This window comes from Haematobia irritans, chromosome 5, assembly GCF_050003625.1.
Source record: "Haematobia irritans isolate KBUSLIRL chromosome 5, ASM5000362v1, whole genome shotgun sequence".
Classification (NCBI taxonomy): domain Eukaryota; kingdom Metazoa; phylum Arthropoda; class Insecta; order Diptera; family Muscidae; genus Haematobia; species Haematobia irritans.
Window position 1 is genome coordinate 2,692,241 of NC_134401.1, and position 19,503 is coordinate 2,711,743.

Consider the following 19,503-nt stretch of genomic DNA (forward strand, 5'->3'; position numbering starts at 1 on the left):
TTTCGATGCTTGTTGTTTTTGTGATAGACGTTATTATATCTTTCGTTGTTTATTTCCCTTATTTTATCATCTATCTATCTTGAAAAGACAATGATGAGATTGCCATATATTTTTTTCTTTCGAAGCGTCTGTTATTTGTTCCTTATCGCTTAGATTCTTTATACTGGATAAATTGTAGCATAAACAATAGGAGAAGCTTATGTATGAGGATGGAAGAGGGGAAAAAATCATTAATTTTCTTATTTATAGAATATGAAATTAAGAATGACGATAATGATGATGATATGACGTCAATAAAGCAGCCGGCGAATAGAAAAAAACACGAATATTTTCATCCAGCATTTCATTACCTACCTAGAACCTATCCTCCATATATAATCTAAGACTAGCAATTTGCTTCACTTTAAGAGGATTTTATTCTTGTTGCCACGCCACAGATCTGAACTCTCATAATCCTCCAGAGAAAATTTATTAGCAGCAATTTTACAACTGTCAACACATGCCACTGGGGTAGTAGAGAACAGTTTCAAGACTACTACGGGTCGAATGGTTGTTGTGTATGTTTATGGTTGTCATCATACATGTATGATAGATGATGTGATCTACTCTTTTATTAGATTCTATAAAATTCTTTAACTGTATATAATTTTTATATAAAAGAATTTGTACTTTCTCCCTCTTTTTCTTAAATTCGTTGTATTTAAAGACTGAATCTTTAAATGAAACATTTTTAGATAATTTTGCCTTGAGTTTTTATTATTGGAGCTTTGGTTCTTGTTGAAACCTTGAATAGATAATGTTTCCCCAGGCCCTTTCCCATTCATTTAATGTAGTTTTTCTCAATGTTCATTTACGAAATCATTTGTTCTTCTCATTAATGTTTACATACACATGCATTGTATATTGAAAGTCAATAGCAGTGCTGATTATTTGTTTTTGTTTTGCTTCGATTTTACAGTACTGTTTGGAATTATCGTTGGAAAATGTCATCGGTAATGTAAGGACTTATGCTGGTACTGATGTTGAAATGAGGAATAAAAAATGAAAATATAAAGAGATCGGAGACGTTTTTTTTGGAAAATTTGTGGCGAAAAGGTTGAATTTTAAATTTTTGTTAGAGATTATGATAATATGTTCGCCAAAGAAAATCAGCTACACTCACAAGCTCGGCAACCTAAATCGCGCTCTAAACAGGTAAAATCGTTGTGCGAGAGTGGATGCTTCTCATCTTCAGTACTTCTTTACAAAAAGTTAGACTTTCGGAAGAATTATATGACAAAGTAGATAGAAATTTCATTGGAATACAGAAAATTGGTTTTCGCGATTAACCGATTTTTTTCACTATCCGGTTTCGGTTTGTGTAATTGAATCCGATTAACTGCCCAGCAAAAAACAAGTATATACGGCCGTAAGTTCGGCCAGGCCGAAGCTTATGTACCCTCCACCATGGATTGCGTAGAAACTTCTACTGAAGCCGATGGCAAGGTATCTTCCTAACACCGTAATATATACCACATAGTCCATACATGGTATATATTAAACTAAAAAAGACCGATTAAATACGTATATAATTAAGTTTAAAGTTTCTGTAGAAATAAAATTTTGACAACATTTTCTATAGAAGTAAAATTTTGACAAAATTTTCTATAGAAATAAAATTTGGAAAAAATTTTCTATAGAAATAAAATTTCGACAAAATTTTCTATAGAAATAAAATTTTGTCAAAATTTTCTATAGAAATAAAATTTTGACAAAATTTTCTATAGAAACAAAATTTTGACAAAATTTTTTATAGAAATAACATTTTGACAATGTTTTCTATAAAAAAATTTTGGTAGATTATTTTTGGCTCGATTATGAACCGATATGGACCAATTTTTGTGTGATTGGGGATCGGCTATATATAACTATAGACCGATATGGACCAATTTTGGCATGGTTATTAGCGGCCTTATACTAACACCACGTTGCAAATTTCAACCGGATCGGATGAATTATGCTCCTCCAAGAGGCTCCGGAGATCAAATCTGGGGAACGGTTTATATGGGGGCTATATATAATTATGGACCGATATGGACCAATTCTTGCGTGTTTGTTAGAGACCACATTCTAACACCATGTTCCAAATTTCAACCGGATCGGATGAATTTTGCTCCTCTAAGAGGCTCCGGAGGTCAAATCTGGGGATCGGCTTATATGGGGGCTATATATAATTATGGGTCGATGTGGACCAATTTTTGCATGGTTGTTAGAGACCATATACTAACGCCATGTACCAAATTTCAGCCGGATCGGATGAATTTTGCTTCTCTTGGAAGTTCTTCTAAAGGCACAACTTTAAACGCACTTCCAAAAATGTCCTCCCAAAGATGTTCTTTATTTTAATTGTAGAGGAAGTTCAATTGAGTCAATTTTTTATAACTCGCTTTTTTTCATATTTTTAATTGGAAATTTTAAAAATTTTTGTTTCACATGCGTTAAAAACAGATTAAGAATTAATAAAATGGTACAATTTATTATAATTTTGCCGAAAAAAATACTAAATACTTTCTAGAAAAATTGCGAATTTTTGAAAATATTTTATTTTAAACATTCAAGACACGCATTATAATGCATTAAACATCATAAAAAATTTTAAAAATTATTTATTTGTCAAAATATCACAAAATTTCTTAATTCTCATCCAAAACACTGAATTTGGATCACACCTTAAGAAGTGGTGCAAATTCAGTTCACCGGCTATTGAAATGATGGACTATGACAAGCCCATGTTAAATTCATCGCTTCGGCGCCAATTTTGCACCACTTCCGGATACAAAAAGAACATTGTCACTACTTTTTTGGCGACGCTTTTTTTGCTGGTTGGTGTCATTTTAGAGTTACTAGTTTAACGTCTATATTGGCTTGGCAAAATTTCCGCCGGCTCTTCGAGTTTCGACGACGATCGTTTTAGTTTGACGTTGTTGTAAGTGATCCACTTTTCAACTGGGTCTTGACAAACAAATATAGATAGGACAGACGAATGGGCTCTCACGTATAGGTAGAATCAAAATGTGATACTTCTGCACCAATTTATAGAACCTTATTGCTCGATGGTATATATGTTCCCATTGCTTATTTTTAGTAAAGAAAAAGTTAATGCCGAAGTAATATAAAATTTTTTAAATGTCAAATCCTTGCGAGTCAACGGGTTCACATGCCCCTTTGCAAATAGAAGCTCAAGTCCTTATAGCGGTAAACATAAAAAATATCAGCGATGATGATTTACTGAGTGCTATGACATTTTGGAATCGGTTATGAAGAACACTCTTATTATTAAGATTAAGGTTGCACTAATAGATCGATTAGGCAGGTCATTGTAGCGGTTGGCGGTTATACATCGACATCCCTGCTATTTTATTTGTGTCACTTCAACTTAAAACAAGTTAAAAGTTAAATATTTACTATTTTTATGCAATTTATACAAACACACACACACATAACATACTCACATGCAATAGTTTCTCAACGTAATCCAATACACACGAATATGCAGCTGCATAAACTCCTATAAGTGTAGGTCGCTTTATGTACACGCAAGGCGTAGAGAGAAGGAAGAACGAAAGAAACTCTACAGAAAATGTCAACGCCAACACAAAATGGGGAAATACTTTTTAAAAGCACAAGAACGTCACAAAAAATGTATCAATATAAAGAGGGCAAATTAAATTAGAACTGAACTACTTTCGTGGTTCTTTACATTCTTTGCTGATTTTTTTCTTCTTTTCTTGCTTTATAAAAAGTGCAAGAGTTTTTACAAAGACCAGCTGGAAAATGTCGATGGAAAATGTTAGCTTTTGATATAAAAGCAATAATAGAAGTCAATATTAAGTTTAGTGGCTTTATAGAGGGGAGTCAACCGTATATTAAATGGCTATTCAATGGAGAAAGCATTTATCGATAGTTTGGTGGATTTGACCAATACAAATAAAAGGATATCAATAAAAATTCAATTAAAAAGGACAAATAGCCAAATAACAAACATGAAATGACCTTAAATCTATTATAGCTATAGTTACATTCACATATATCTGTTTAATAGGCCTATTATTATTTTAAACCGGAAATGTAGTATATCCATTTGATTGTCGATTTTATATTTGTTATTATTATCTTCCTTAAACGGAAATGTATTTAATTTTAATATGGCAATAGATTAAACTATCGATTTCTTTAACAGAACAAAAAAATCCGCTAAATATAACTACATTATCCATGAGTTTTTCATAAATCGACATTTTTATATTCAAGGTTGAGGTTGAAAAATTGAAATCACAAATGTCGATGGCAAAGCAATATTTGTGCTCAAAGAAATGTCATTTACCAATAAAAAACAAAAAAAAAAAACTTTATGTCATTGTGGTTTTTAGTCGAAAATCCATTTACAAAGCATTTTATAAAAACATGAACATGTGGTGTGCATTCTAAATGATGTAGGTCTAGCTAGAATCCCACATAGGAGTGAATATGGAGATTTTTGTTGTTTGTATCTCGAGCAAAAATGGTTTTTATACCCACCACCATAGAATGGTGACGGGGTATAATAAGTTTGTCATTCCGTTTGTAACGCATCGAAATATCGATTTCCGACTATATAAAGTATATATATTCTTGATCAGGGAGAAATTCTAAGACGATATAAGCATGTCCGTCTGTCCGTCTGTCTGTCTGTCTGTCTGTCTGTCTGTCTGTCTGTCTGTCTGTCTGGCTGTCTGTTGTAATCACGCTACAGCATTCAATAATGGAGCTATCGTCCTGAAATTTGGCACAGAATCGTCTTTTGTCTGCGCGCAGGTCAAGTTCGAAGATGGGCTATATCGGGCCATGTTTTGGTATAGCCCCCATATAAACCGACCTCCCGATTTGGGGTCTTTCGCTTATAGAAACCGTAGTTTTCATCCAATTTGCGCGAAATTGAAAATCTAGAGGTATTTTGGGACCTTGAAGAGGTGTGCCAAAAATGGTGAGTGTCGGTCCATGGTTTGGTATAGCCCCCATATAAACCGACCTCCCGATTTGGGGTCTTTCGCTTATAGAAACCGTAGTTTTCATCCAATTTGCGCGAAATTGAAAATCTAGAGGTATTTTGGGACCTTGAAGAGGTGTGCCAAAAATGGTGAGTGTCGGTCCATGGTTTGGTATAGCCCCCATATAAACCGACCTCCCGATTTGGGGTCTTTCGCTTATAGAAACCGTAGTTTTCATCCAATTTGCGCGAAATTGAAAATCTAGAGATATTTTGGGACCTTGAAGAGGTGTGCCAAAAATGGTGAGTATCGGTCCATGTTTTGGTATAGCCCCCATATAAACCGACCTCCCGATTTTACTTCTTAGGCTTATAGAAACCGTAGTTTTTATCCAATTTGCATGAAATTGGAAATCTAAAGGTATTTTTGGGCCATAAAGAGGTGTGCCGAAAACGGTTAGTATCGGTCGGTATTTTAGTAGGTTAGGTTAGGTTAGGTTAGGTGGCAGCCCGATGTATCAGGCTCACTTAGACTATTCAGTCCATTGTGATACCACATGGGTGAACTTTTCTCTTATCACTGAGTGCTGCCCGATTCCATGTTAAGCTCAATGACAAGGGACCTCCTTTTTATAGCCGAGTCCGAACGGCGTTCCACATTGCAGTGAAACCACTTAGAGAAGCTTTGAAACCCTCAGAAATGTCACCAGCATTACTGAGGTGGGATAATCCACCGCTGAAAAACTTTTTGGTGTTCGGTCGAAGCAGGAATCGAACCCACGACCTTGTGTATGCAAGGCGGGCATGCTAACCATTGCACCACGGTGGCTCCCGTGTATTTTAGTATAGCCCCCATAAGAACGATTTCCCGATTTAACTCCTTAGGTTTCTAGAAACCGTAGTTTTTATTCGATTTGCCTGAAATTGTAAATATTCTCGTATTTAAGGCTCACAAAAACGTGTATCGGATTAAGTTTTTATTTTTATCGGTCCATTTGGTAATGCCTCCATATAGACCAATTTCATTTCTTGTGAGTATAGAAGGCGCACTGATCATGAAAATTGCTTGAAACTCAATGTAAAATTTCCATATTTTATTTTTCGGGTGAAAATCTACAGATTTAAAATTTCAAATCAAGACGTTATTTTATAATTTTCTTGCACACTTACAAGAGATGTTAATGATTCCTCTAAAACTCAAACAAAAATGGTTCTTATAAATCCAGAATCTGATATAGTCCTCATAGGTGAAATCTTTAAATGTATCTTCGGGAAGTGGTCAAGCCCTCCTGAAATTTCAAAGGAAATCCTAATATTTGGTTCATGGTGGTGGGTATTTAAGATTCGGCCCGGCCGAACTTACTGCTGTATATACTTGTTCAATTTATGGAGGTGTTTAAGTATAGCAAATGGGTATATTAGGTTGATTCAAAAGGATTTCAAAACACCCAGAGAAGGAATATGATCATGTTCTAGAGCACAACCATTTTATTTTCTCGGACATTGTGTATCTGATTTCGACTTTATGAAACATTTTTGCGGAAAAAATGTTCCCCATCCAAAAATAACATTTTGCTCTAGGAGGGGATCCCTTTTTTAGGCCAATAAAAACAATATTTTTTGTCTTCAAACACGAGATTAATTGATCAAATTATTCTTCAATCACGTAAATGATATTATCAATCACCAAAGTTAGTTAAAAATTAATTGTTCCAATTAATAAATTAATTGTTCCAATTAATAAATTAATTGATACAATTAATTTTGTCATTGATTTATGTTTCAATTAAAAAATTTATTGAAGCAATTCAATTTTTAATTGATTTTGTTAACTTCAATTAGGTTATATATTTGTCTATGTAAAAAGGCATTCCTATCAGAACTTTTATAGAGATAAGTTAACCATATGTAAGCATATCTTTGTATCGTTAGGGAGGAAGTCGCCGAAAATGGTGCAAACTACATTTCTTCATAGAAAAAAATTACGAAAATTTTTCCAATTAAAGTCGTAATTGAGTTTTAAAAAATATTCAATTAAAAATTTAATTGATTCAACAAATTTTTTAATTGAACCAAAAATCAATCACAAACCAATTAACTTTTAATTTGATCAATTTTTTTTAATTGTCTTCCAATTAATTTTTTAATTATCTTCCAAATAATTTTTTATTGATACTATCATTTCTGTGACATTAAGACATTTCAATTAAAAAATTAATTGGATCAATTAATTTGTGTGTTTTAATAATAATTTTTTTTGTGTGTTCTCTCACTTTTAGCGGCGTACCCTAGTGTGAATGTTTTTGACACAAACGTACCCCCACAATACTCTTATGTCCTTTCTTGCATTGCTAAATATACACTGGAGTGTAGGATCCATACAAATATTCAAACAACCATCCATGATGCATTCATAAATACATGCGAGATTTTATTGTGTGAAATATTCGCAAAAAAACAAGCTTTCCCCTTTTGTATAAATTTATAAAGAGTTTGAAAGTTTCTTTTGTTAATGCCAAAAAAATAAACGGGGAAAGGTTTACCAATGGGGGAAAAGAAAACTCAACACTAACATGAAGTACATTATCCCCTATTGTCAAACAGATCGAAGTTGTATAATTGCGTGTCCACATATTCTAGGAAAACTAACAATATCAAACAGTGATTCGGACCGTATACCGTTCGGCTAAATCATAGATCTTTTATAATTTTCTTACCCAGAGTAGGAATCATCACGAACATGTTTCAAGAGTATAATGTTATTTTTGTAAAGAGAACATGGAATATTTTTGGCGCTAAAATATTGTTTTCTCTTTAAATATACATTGCTTGCTGAAATAAGATACATATTTTACGAGAAAATAACATGGTTGCGACAAAAATGTTACATGTTCTTCGTTAAAAAGTAACATTATGCTCCTGAAACAGTTTTGGGGTGATCATATTCTCGCTTCCATTGTTACCGCAACCGTTAGAAATTACCGGTGATTTTTAAAATTTTTTTTTTTTTTTTAAAGTCGCTCTCAGGGCAAATATATCAGTCCAATGGGGAGGTGCCAAGAAGAAAAATTGGAAAATAAATGACCGATTTCCCAGATTATTTTTTGCTTGAGGCTAGATATTTATTGGAATAAATCTTACCCAGCAAAAACGTAGATTTGGAAACAATAAATGCTGTTTTTCTACACACATGAGGCAAGAATGTGTTCGTTTAATGTGAGCAACTTATTTTTTATCGAAAGCCTAAAAATATGTAACTAATGGTGGTGCTGAAATTAGCACTAGAGCAAGCGTGTGCCTCGACTCTTTGCACTCCTGCTAAGAGGAGTTGTTCGTTTTTTTTATCACTATTTTTTACGAGCCATGTAGCTAGTTACGATTTAAAGCTCTCCACGTCTATATTCTGTGCTTCTGAAAGCGTTGAAATTCACGCATAGAAGAAACTCATACAAGTGGGTCATATCTTCATAAATTCATCGATGAATTCCTAGCAAGGGTAACTGAAAATTAAGCAAGTTCTGTGGTGAGTAGTATCAAAACGTAACCCCAATATACCCAAAACTTGATGAATTTTCAGCATTTTTTTAAAGAAGAAAAGTCAAACAGCACTTACACTTGCCAGAAATTCGTCGATGAATTTATAAAGATATGTTCTTGCCTGATATGTGTAGAAAAAAGCGCTTAATTCTGTACTGAACATTTTGTCCATTCCTTCCTCTTGTAATTTTCAGAATATCTAAATATCCCATTCAACTAAATCCCTCCCTCGTAATGTGCTTTTCTCTGAAATGTTCTCTGCTTCTCTTTTGTGAGAGAAGTGTTGGTGTGTATATGTGCACGGGGTTTTATGAACGCATTTGATTATGTGTTGATAGTGCTAAATTATTTAATTTCACTCACAAAGTCAGAAAAGCATTAACATGTAATATGACAAATTCACTTTGACACTTTTGCTAAACAGGACGACAGCGAGAACAAAGCGATAACTGAAATGGAGGGCAAAAACGCCGTCCAGGAATACAAAACTTTATATGAACATGAATAGAAATGACGTTTTGTGTGTGTGGGGGTGTGCTTTTTGACTGAAGAGATGAATAATTGTAGGATGCTGGGAGAAAATTAACTGAAGACAAATAAAGATGTGGCAATAATTGTAAATGAATTTTTATCTATTGAGAGAATTTAAGATGATCTCAATTACTTTGAAGTGATCCATTGTGTGTAAGTGAAAGACCCAATATTAATTCATTATTTTTGAAATTTTGTACAGGGAGTAGAATTCAAATACTAAGTACGCATGTCAAATTTGGTTGAAATCGGTTCAGATTTCTATACAGATTCCATATATATGATTTTCCGATTTAGGCAAGAATGACCAAAATACCCACATTTTCCTTATAAAATCGCCCCGCCCGACTTTAGACTTTCCTTACTTGTTAGTTTTGAATTTATTTACAAATTGTTGGCAACGAATTTATTTATGGGACCCAATATCCATGTACTGAATTTTCAAATTATGTTATTAAATATAATTAATTTTTTTTTCACTTGTTAAAGACAATTTTGTAGTTTGAAGGAAAAAAATGGAGCTCGAAATAGCAAGAATGTCTTTAGTGCTATAAAAAGTTCAAGTTGGGTGCATTTGTAGTAAAATTTACAAATTTAAAGAAATAATGAACTATTTTGTGAGAAGTACGAATTTAGTAAAACTTTATACTCGACCAATAGAATTTAACAAGAAGAACAAGAGAAAATTGCTTTTTTAATGATTCTACCTTAAAAGTGAACCCTGAGAAATATATATTGCTGAAGAAAATTTATGAGTGAGTGTGTGGTCGTTGAATATTTTATTTACTTTATTTTAATTGAAGTAATAGTAGATGATTTCAGTTGTGGAAAAAATTAACTCTCAGAACTTATAAATTTTTGTAATACAATTTTGTATTGAATATTCTTAAAGCTTGAATTTCAATATATCTAACATATATATTTTGTAGCATTAAACAATAATAAATAAAAGTGCTAGAAGTTTTTGTCAACATTTTGTCATTAATTTTACCTAAATCCTTTCACATATTTTTACCAAATTACCCAAAGGTGTCCATTAAATCATATTTTACATCTAAAATTAACCGCACATTTTGGTGAATTTTATTTCGTTGATTTTATCGAACATATGCTCCCCGGAGGCAGCCATGGCAGCCACAGGAGGTTGCCCATAAATTGTTCTTGCCTTTAATTAAGCATGATGTGTGGTTGTTGTTTTTGTTTTTCTCCCAAAGTTTGGTTCCAAGAAGTCTTCAAACTTTTCGCTGTACATTTATTTTTATACACTTTTTTTTGCCCAAGCAATTTAATTTATTAACCTCCATTTCATAGAGGGTACGAGAACTTCACATAATTTCCTTAAATCGCATGTTGTGTCTTAATAAAAGTACAGAAAAAGAGCCGATGAACATTCGAACAACGACCAGAAATTTAGTTAGGTTGTGTATATGGTTTTATAGCTAGGAGGTTCGGGCTGGTTCGAAGAAACCATTCGATTCGTTTTTAAAGGAAACTTATACCCAACCTCTCATAAGAGTTTTGTGTAGTATCGTAAATATTTATATTATTCTTCATACTCTTGCCCCATTTTGAGAGAAATTACCCAATGTCTGTGTAAGAGATTAAGTACTCCATTTGGAACATTAAGTGGTACTAAAATTTAAATTACATTTCCCTTAATTACTTTGCGTAAGCAAATCGAAGACGAAAAGGGTTGACATTCGTTTGGTTTGAGTCCTGGAGATTTTGTTTTGGGGCCCACAGTTTAAACTGTCAACAACACTTGGTGTTATAAACCTGCAATTCCTCGAAGGCTTATGTTTTATTTAAGGATATCCACTGGATTTTAATGAAGGAAGTGGTTGTGGGTTTTATTCTGTTTGTATTTACTAATGGACGAGTGTTGCTACTTTGTAATGAGATGTGGCGGCGCTAGGGGTGAGAGATTTCATAGCTTCCTAAGTTAGGATGGGGAAAGTTCAAAAAGAATTTTTGATTTTAGCTATGTGAAGGAAAATTAATGGAAAATTGCTCTAATATAGAGCTGTGCTTAAAGAAAGCTAATAGAATTATATTAACAGATTTACACCTAATCTATGGATATAATTTTTTTTATATTTTCATAAAACATTGTTTTTCTAACAGGCGAGGTTAATAAAAGTGATGGAAATATTAAAACATCTGACTGTAGTTATATGAGAAGATAATGCGTAGTGGTGGTAAAAAATGGTTCAATTTAGGATGTAGTATGTAATTTCCGTAAGAAGTTAGCATATAAGACCCAAAATGAATCACCCACCGGATCACAATGGACTGAATAGTCTAAGTGAGCCTGAAACTTAATCGGGCTGCCACTTTAACCTAACCCCCCACCGGATCTATACTAAAGGCTATGAAAATTCGAATTAGCCAACGATGAAACATGTGTATAGTTAGGCTTGTGTAGATTGCTTTTTTTCCATAACTTAATGGTATCAATTCCTATAATTATCTTGCCCAAAATAGACGACTAATTATTATAGTAATATGGAAATATTTTTATTTATCGATTCCCATTAACTAAGGAGACATAGCTTACAAAGTGAAGAAAAGAATGCTCTCATAAAAAAATTGGAGATAGTCGAGAAACGTTAGGGATTAAAACCACGGTTGCCGCAGTTGGTAGAATTCTACCAAAAAAAGGGAGATTTTTTACTGTTTGGTAAATTGGTAGAATTCTTGATGGTTTGGTAGATTTTACAAAATATTCCTCTCCAACTACGAGACACTTCACAAATTTTATATAAAAATAAATTTCGACAAAATTTTCTATAGAAGTAAAATTTTGACAAAATTTTCTATAGAAATAAAATTTTGACATCATTGTTGGTAGTTTTTGATACCATTTTCTCTAAATTTTGGCATATTATTCTAGGCTCGAGTGGCAATCGTAATTAAAACTCCCTTTTTAGTTCTTGTGTCTCTAACAATTTTCAGGAAGGTTGATTAAAACAGAAAACTCTATGTTGTGAACAACAAAAAGACGGATGGACTCAGGCAATTCTTAGCCTATCATAAAATAGTCTCAACAGATTTTTGTTTAATTTCATTAAGATCGAACCGGATATTAAAATCTTTTTTTTATTAAGCATTTCAAATGTTTGTATGATTTATCCAAAAATAGGTCAAATTTCATAATTTAATCCATAAGCTTAACACCAAGTTGAATGCTTCAGGGTATATATAAAAGCATTTTATAACCACTGTTATATAATATTCCTCACCTTTACTATGGGTGCCACTCCCTTTGCATGTAGTTGCAAAATGAAATGCTATTGTAATTTTTGAGAATAATTATGTCATGACACTGGGGAGAATGGTGACTAGAAATCACATAGCAAGGGGGAAAGTGAATAGCGAACCAATTCCATAGTATTTGCAATCATAAAACAATATTTTATCTTAGATCCCAATGGACCTCTATGAGAGAATGAACACAGTCAAGCATTTTAGTATAAAATCTCAGTAAAGCAATTTTTTAAATTGAAATTTTCCAGACACGCATACCATTGTCATGTTATTGTCGTTGTCGTTTGAGGCTATTTGAAGTCGTTTTGTGGAATGTGAAATAAAGCCAAGTGGTAAAACTGGTGCCACCGAGTCACACACACACACGTACAGTTTGAGCCAACAAAGCGACCAGTGAATAATTCAAGTAACATTTATTGTTACCACACTCAGGCACGAAGGGGCTTAAAAACAGGCACACAACAAAAACAAGCTACACAGAGAGACAAAGCGACACGACCAAAGAATGAATCCTTTTAAATAATTACAAGACAGCTAAATTGATTTACTGCCAGTAGACGATAAAGCAAAGCCAGCTACCACTAAAGGAATTTTCTTGAGCGAACAGAGCAAAGAATAAAATCTTGAGCATTCACGCACATACATTAGGATCATTATTTTCAAAATTTAGAAATAAGAGCGAATAAAAAGGAAACATAAGGAAAACTACTAATTAAAAACTAAATTGACTTGTAAAATAAATAATTCAGTGAAGAATATTGATGTTCGTGGGGGCAAATATTTTTCCAAATTTTATTTTTAAGCTTCTAGAAAAGATTTTTAGTCTCTATTTTCAATCCTTCCTTCATAAAATTTCTAATATTGTTCTTATTAATATGTTTGTGTAAGAATTTTATAGAAATTTAATTATAAGAAAATATTTACCACGACAAAAAATGTATATTTAAAGATCGATTATTGATATTGATCTATTATTCCTATTGTCTCAAAAAAAGTTCTTCCTCCCCCTAATGTTAGGCCACGCAAAACTCCAATATCAGTTTTCCGCAAACACATACTACTACAACGATTGTGCATTTAAAGCGGTGATAGTGAGAAATCTACTGGCCAGCCATTATAATCCAAATGAAATGAACGTCAAACGCCAAATAGACCAGAAGGCAGACCAAAGTAAAGTCCATTGTATTGTGACTCAAATATGGCAAACGGATATCCGGTTGCGTGCCAAGTTTTTGTAGTAGTATAGGTTACTTTTCAAAATAAAAGAAACAACAAATTGTGAACGCAAAATATAGATGAGGTAAATCAAAGAACACTAAAACTCTTTAAGAAGATTATTTGTGGGCCTTTTGGCCGATGAGAAATTCAAGGAATGCTCACATTCTTGGCAGTTTACACAACTTCATGCTTAGGTCATCAAAACAAGAGACCAAATAGAAACTAAAAGTTTGTAATATCCCGCACTACAAAAACTTTTTTTTATTAAAAAAATACTACATGAAAACAAATAAAAGATTCAGTGATATATTCTCTCATGCCACAGACACAAAAAAGTTTTCTGCTTATGTATGCAACTTTTTCCATCTTTATTTGTCATTTTTGAAATAAATAAAATAAAACAGCCGCCATCATATTTTGTAGACCTAAACACATATGGGCATGTGTAATACATCAATATCTGCTGAACCAGTGAGATTATTGCGTGGGCCTTATAAATGAGCTCTTAGGCAAGCTTACAAATATTGAAAAAAAAAACATTTAAGATTTTGAAATTTTCATGAACGTCTCAAACACAATACCCAGATTAGGATGAATGCCTTCTATGTATGAAATAATCATCTGAACTTCAGCAATATTTACGAAATTTTAATTTAAACCGAACTGAAAACCCATAAAACTTTACCATTGTCCTAGTAGGGGGTTCTTTGCATGTTGCAGATCAGATAGAGAGAGAGAGAGATCTCACCTACCCAGCAAAAAACTTGCTGATGTTTCAGCAGCTTTGTAAAGGAAGAAAAGTCATGCAGCACTTACCCTTGGAAGGAATTAATTGATGAATTTATAAAGAAATGTCCCACTTAAATGCGCTTCTTCTATGTATGAATTTCAACGCACAAAATATGGATGTGGAGAGGATGAAATCGTAACTTGCCACATAGTTCGTAAGAAATCGTGATAAAATACACAAAGAAGAGTTTTACAGGAGTGAAACCTTGTAAGCGGGAGACTAAGCACCCACTTACCCTAGTGCAACTAATTTCAGCACCACTTTACATATTTTAAGTACACGCAAAGAAAAAAACGTTTGGAAAACGTGTACCGAAAACGTTTTTCTTTTGTTAGAGTTTTTTGAATTGCTTCGAAAATTTTAAACTTTTATCACCAAAAAAATTCGTTTGTTACAAAATTTTTATTTTTTCAATAAAAACAGTTATTTTTGAAACAACAACACAGTCCATTTCGTTTATATCAAACACTGTTCTTTTCTGACTTTAGGTCTTTAATAAGACACATTTTACAGTTCAAAATTTAATACAATGTAATGTTGAAAATTTTTTCGGAATCTGCCGAACATATCTGGAATATATGTAAAAAAAAAAACAAAAAAAAAACTTTGGTCGAAGCAGGGATCGAACCCACGACCCTTGGCATGCAAGTCGGACGTAGCAACCACTGCTCTACGGTGCCAAACTAAATGTTTCTTTCTGTTAAATAAACTTTGTTTATTCGGTTCGTGGGCGCCGCAAGCTATGCTATATAAATATAACTTATATGGATATTTATCTATTGATAACCATAACAGGTACATAACTCAGTGGTTAGTGTGTTGGCTTACAAAGTGCATGGTCCGCGGTTCGATTCTCCGTCCAGGCGAAAGGTAAAAAATTTTAAAAATTTATAAAATCGTATAATTTCTTCTACATTGTTGGTATTACAGGAAAAGGTGTTAAGAACTAAAAAACCTCGTGGGTGTGAGAAAGATGTGAGGGAAAATGCAATTATCAAGAAAACAATGTTCTTTTTTTTCCAGGAAAAGAATAAACGTTTATCACAAAAAGTATATACTTTTCTTCCAAATACACTTCTTTACAGCGAAAAGCAAATGAGAAACGAACTTTGTTTGTCTAAAATTTTGTTTGGGAGGAAAGAATTATTTTTTTGCGTGTACGTTGTTCGTCTTATATGTTTAGAATGAAGCGCTGTATTCTGCACTGAAAATGTTGTGAGGAAAAGTAGTGCATACAGTATAGACACTATAATTTTACTGCTTCTAAATTTACAATTATTTTTGCTGGGCATCCAGAATTTTGGGAAGACATTTTCCCTTCTATGTTTACTAAATAAATACCTAGGCTTAGTCATTGATAAACATTTTTGTGTTACACATAGGGGTGATTCTCTTATCCTTAGAATCGCACTCCGGTGCAATATTTCATTTCTCTCCGCACGAAGAGAATGAATATGATCACCTCCTAGAGCAAAATGTTATTTTTGGATGGGGAGAAAATAACCTTTTTGTCTCAAAAATGTTTCGTTTCTCACCAAACATAAAATGTTGCGACAAACATGTTATATGTTCACAGTCGAAAAATAACATTTTTCTGTAGAAAGTTATCATATTCCTTTTCTGGGTGAGTATTGTTACAATTTCAATAGTCGGAGATCCCAAAAATCTTTCTCTACTCTAAAAAGGCCTTAACTGAGACCTCATTTACTATCCTTGGTTTCGTCTCAAAATTTGTGTTAGCAAATATCATATACTCAAAATTTATGTAAACATATATAAATGTTTATTTGTTTAGTATGTATACAACAATTATTTGGTAAGCAAAAAATTTACTGTTGTTCTTTCTGTTGTTACCACTACCAACAGTTTTCAAATATGAGATCTGTATTGAAGACCTTTAAACCATATGTACGTACATTTATTTATTCATGCCCAGCATATTATTTTGCAAAACACAAACAAAACTATATATGAAAGCAACAACAACAACAAGGACGATAACATTGCTATGCTACTATGATAGGTAAGTTGGGAAACTGTATCCAACAAAGGGCAAACAAACGCTTTTTTGTATTTGTATGTACATACAAATAAATTGTTCTTTGTATACAGACCAAAAAATCACAATTCTTTAAACTACCGATATGCGAGTATGTATAGCCTAAAAGTATGCTTCGAAATATTTGCTATTTGTGTTTCCCTTTATTCTGGTTGTTCAGATGCTTGTTCTGCCGTTCAATTGTTGTAGACGTGCCCATAAAAATCAACAAATACTGACGAGTCTCTTGACGTGTTTAGTGTTTCATGTCTCCGCCAACACATATACATATGTATGTACGTAAATTCATATATTTGTTTGTATGTATAGGCTGATTTCTACATGTTGGTTGCATCGTTCCTACGTGAGTAGTTTTAAATGCAATGTGGCCTATGCGCTTTACATTAGGGTGTGTAGAAAAGAAAAGCTAAACAACATTACACACACGTCAAAAGCCTATTGTCAAGTCAAAATCAAGTTTACTAATTTAAATTTAAAAAAATACTAAATCATTGATTATTTAGTAGAAATAACCAATACTACCAATACTAAGATTTACGTTATTTAGAAACACAAACGTTTCACAGAAAAAAATATCACGGGCAATTGTTCCACAATTGAGATTTTAATTGAATTAAAAAACCTTAATTAAACTTTAAATGATTTAACTAATTTTTTAATTAAATAAAAAATCAACTAGAACAATTATTTGTACACGCTGATGAGGAATACCTTCAACTTTTTATTATGTTTCAAGGACAAATTGTTATTTTTGGACTGGAAACATAAAAATTTTTGTCACAAAAATGTTATTTTTGAACGGGAAACATAAAATACGTTTGTCATAAAAATGTTATTTTCTTGCCAACCATAAACATGCTTGCCGAAATCAGATACAATCAGATCGGATACAGAGAAAAAATAACATGGTTGTTACAAACATGTTGCATATTTCCCATCTCAAAACAACATTTTGCTCTCAAAACATGTTTGAGGTAATCATATTCCTTCCTTGGGTCTAATAATTAATTTTTTAATTGTATTTTTAAATATTTTAAAATTGACTTTGGTTTGGTTTAATTAGAAATTAACTGCACAAATTAATTGCATGATTGAAGACAAAAAAAATATGTTTTCCGTGTGTTTTCAGTGGGGGTGGAGTTACGTGTTGAAGACTTATAAGGCTAATTCCATCCATTATGACTTGTGATAACCTCAACATTCCCCAAACCGGTTCATCTTAATATCCATACATATGTGTGTATATCTGATTCTTGATATTGTTCATGAATCTGTGTATGTTCGCCCTCAGATTTTTGTTTTGAATGTGCTTTCACAAGAAGTATTTAAGGTTTAACGATGCTTCTCCCTGGCACAAATAAACAAGCAAACAAACTATTTTTAACTATACAACAATTTAAGTCCTTTAAATACCGTAGTTACACAAAAAAAAAACAGCAAAACAAAAGCAACAATCTCAATGAAATGGACAATATTATGAACAAATACTTTACTGAGCAAACAAAAAAGAAAAACTTTCTTAGAGTGGCCTCATTTGGGGTTCCCATGAAAAGAATCTACCCGCTAGCCTCAGGATGGTGGGATTATGGGACAAATGAAATTTCAAAAGTTTTGGCCAAAATATTCTAGCAAGGACAAAGTTTAGTTATTCTAATGGAGAAATATGACATACACACATCCGTACATACATACCAAATACCGTTATAATAAAAATTATTATTAACCTCTTTACAGTAATTAATTCATGTTGATTTGCCTCCACTGCAAGTGAAGCCGATGTTGACACTGTGCCATTTTTATGGGTCCGTTTTTATGTGAGTGTGTATTTATTACTTTATTATTGACAGTTATTGGCTTTTAATATTACAAACATTATCCGCCGTCACCATCGTCATTAGAATAAAGGAACAATTCATGAGGCGCATTATTCTACAACCTAAGAAATAACCAACCACTTGCTCCCTAGCCATTTACTCCAATTCTCTGGTTCGTTTATATTGTAAAAAACACACTTACACACTATCGTTTTATCTCTCTCTCTCTTTCTCCTTCTCAGTCTAAGCGCTTACACCATTTGAAATCGTTGATTTGAAACGAAAAGAATAATTTGGGAACACGTGACTCTTAGTTAACGACGATACGAATGCTTATAATGAGGCAACAATTAAGCCAACACGTACTTCGTTTTCATTTTTCTCACTACATAACTCCCGATGACCGTTCTCGCACTCTCATAGTGCACACACGTAACCAACCTAGCACCAGTTCAAAAGTCGACTATTTACAAAATCCCCAACAACATTGCCCTCTGGGCTGAGTTATGGAAATTACAGCGAAATGTTTAGTTTGAGTCTTAAGTATTCTCTTTCACGAGCTAGGCATAAAAGTAAAATTTCCCCTTAAGCACTCTTAATTGTTTGGCTGTATATTCTGCATACTCTGAAAAGGTAGTCATTTAACCATTTTGCCCAAAATGGTAAACTATCCTTTCAGGTTATAACTTCCATATATAGTTGAAATCTAAGAGAAGCCTAATAAGAGAATGAAACTATTGCTCGATATGAGAGAATGAGTCAGTGAACAGAAGGGTAATTTAGTAATTTATAGATATTCTTCAATGATTAATGACAATTGAAGGTTTTTGTGTAATTAGAATAATTCATTTTACATACATTAGATTGGGTTTACCATTAGCAATAGAGTGGGTGGTCCTGGAAGTACTTTTTCTCATAGCCTGATACAAAAGTATTGGAAGAAAATTTACAATATTATTGTGTGATATATCCCCTGGCTATTGTCGAAATTTCTGACCCTATTAGAATCGCATTTTTCATTTTACCGCATGTAAAAAAGGAATGCATGGGCACTCGGAGTAATATCGGTCGGTGAGTTGATAAATAAATCGTGCAACGAGCGTTTGGATACTGGCTGACATTTCAAAAATTGGTTTTAATTTCGGCAATCTCTGGGGATAAAAGACAAAATAAACAAAAATCAGCGATACCGTATTGGCAGTGCGCTGAAGATCCGGAAAAGCCTTCGAAATACGGATCCATTGGTGAATACTGCATATTAAAACAGCCGAAATACGGGAAA

General features: G+C 33.0%; 1 protein-coding gene across 1 annotated transcript in view; it reads right to left on the reverse strand.

Moving 5' to 3' along the window:
* LOC142239395 (uncharacterized) overlaps window positions 1-18,663 on the reverse strand; it is a 101,677-nt gene extending 83,014 nt beyond the window's left edge. The window contains exon 1 of the mRNA XM_075311177.1: window positions 18,424-18,663. The gene's annotated coding sequence lies outside the window, so the exon portion shown is untranslated. The remainder of the gene's footprint in view (window positions 1-18,423) is intronic.
* Window positions 18,664-19,503: the final 840 nt, after the last annotated feature.